Raw genomic sequence first — 2,205 nt, 5'->3', positions numbered from 1 at the left:
TCCCTTTTTTCCAATCTTTTGGAATATTTCCTTCTTACAAGGAACTGTTTATTATGCTATACATTATGTCTGCCAGTTCATTTCTGCATTCTTTCAAAATCCAGTTTGCTATTTCATCTGGTCCATGCGATTTTCTGACATCAAGATTACTCAAGTGTTTCATTATTTCATTCTTTGTTACATCTATTTCTTTCATTGGAGGGACTTCCTCTTTCCATTCGATCTCCTCAGGTTGTATAATCTCCTTGTAAACACTGATTTAAAATGCTTGTTCATAATATCTGCCATTTCAATTTCCTCTGTATTCAACTCCTCCTTGTCTTAATTTCTCCAAATCTTGTTTGTTTTTCAGTTTGTTGTTTATAAATCTGTAGAATAGTTTTGGTTGATCTGTACATTTTTCTATGACATCTTTTTTATATTTTCTCTTTTCCTCTCTGCACGCTTGTACATATTCATTTCTATAACACGTTTATATTTTTCATTTTCAGGTCTTTTGTCTTTCTTCCATTTGGTCCAAGCTTTATCCATTTGGTCTTTTAATTCCCTAAAACTTTTGTTGTACCAGCACTTTACATATTCTTTTTCTTGCTTATGTCTTGGGACATACTTTTCCACTTCTTTTTTATAAATCTTTGTCAAAATATTCTATTTCTCTTCCACTGTTGTTTCTTCTTTGTGTATTCTTTCCCAGTTTTCTTTTTGAAAGAATTCTCTTATTTCATCAAAGTTTGCTTATTCATATATCATTCTTCCTTTTTTATATTGTTCATTTCTTTTCATGTATTTCTCCTCATTTAGTTCCAGTTCAATCAGTATGGGGTCATTTTTACTCATTGATGTCATATATTCAATCTTATTCAGAATTTTAGGTTCAGATGTGAATATTAGGTCTAGTCTAGATGGTTCTTCTTTATTTCTATACCTAGTGTTTTCTTGTATCCACTGTGTCATTGTGTGATCAATAATCATCTCGAGTAAAACATTTCCCCATGAGTCGTCTCCACCCTTTACTGTCATCTCTTCCCAGCAGACTTCTTTGCAATTAAAGTCACCCATCATAACTTTTCTTCCTCCATCTTCCATTATCTTATCTAATGTTATCTTTGCGTCTTCTAACATACTTTTATGTTCACTCTCTTCCCACGAGGCTGTTTTTGGAGGCACATAGTATATTACAAACTTTCTATTCTTTTTATCTCTATCTTCCACTTCGATCATAATCATCTCTACTGTATTCTTCCCATATGTGACACACCTCACGTTTATATCCTTCTTAGTCAGGAACATAACTCTACCCCCTTGTTTTGTCTCTCTGTTTCTAATCCAATGATTATATACATCATGTCCTACACTATTGGGTGGTAGTGGACTTTTCAATTTTGTTTCTACAATTCCCATTATGTCCGGTTCTTTTTCCTTCAGATAATCATTCAGTTCATTCAATCCTGTTATCAATCTATCTCATTTTTGTAAGAAACTTTTAATTTTCTGCTACATCTATTGTATTTTCTGTGTCCCTTTTGTTTTAATCTAGTATGTCCCATTTCCTTACTTCCATATTCACTACTCTCCAATTGAATTTATCCTTTTCTGACACTGTTCTGTTCTCGTTTTTTTTTTCTTAGCTTCTTGCCTTTTCATTTTTTCCTCCTTTCTTTCCATTTTATTTATTTCTCTTTTTATTACCTTTTTATATTGTTCACTGTATGCTAGTTTCTTTGTTTTTGCTAGGATATTCTCTGCTGTCGTTTGTGACCTGAATTTAATCTTAATAGGTCTGGTCTTATCTGTAATATATTTTTCGAGTCTATACATCTCTTTAATTTGTTTTATTATTTCAGGTTCATCTTCCTGAACTAATAATAGTAACCTTCTTACTTTTTCTTTTTCCTCATTGACTCATGAGATTCTATTTAGACTATACTTCTCTTTCATTCCTATTATAATTATACCTTTCTTTTTATCTGCTAAGTCTTTTACTATATTCTCCTGTCTCATCACTTTAATAACTGAGTCTTCAGTTTGTTCTTTTATTTGCTGTTTTATTATGTCAGAAATGCAATTCTACTGTTTTCTTTTATTCTTTTCAACCCTGTGCTTATTTTGCTATGGCCTCTTTATTGTCTTTATAATTCCTCTTTAATTCCTCATTCACATCTTATACTTTTTAACTGTCTTTTTAATTCTCCTATATCTGTAGTT

Source organism: Oratosquilla oratoria, chromosome 32 (assembly GCF_046742065.1).
Source record: "Oratosquilla oratoria isolate Oo_2021 chromosome 32, ASM4674206v1, whole genome shotgun sequence".
In the NCBI taxonomy this organism is placed as follows: domain Eukaryota; kingdom Metazoa; phylum Arthropoda; class Malacostraca; order Stomatopoda; family Squillidae; genus Oratosquilla; species Oratosquilla oratoria.
Note: the sequence above shows the minus strand (reverse complement) of the source record.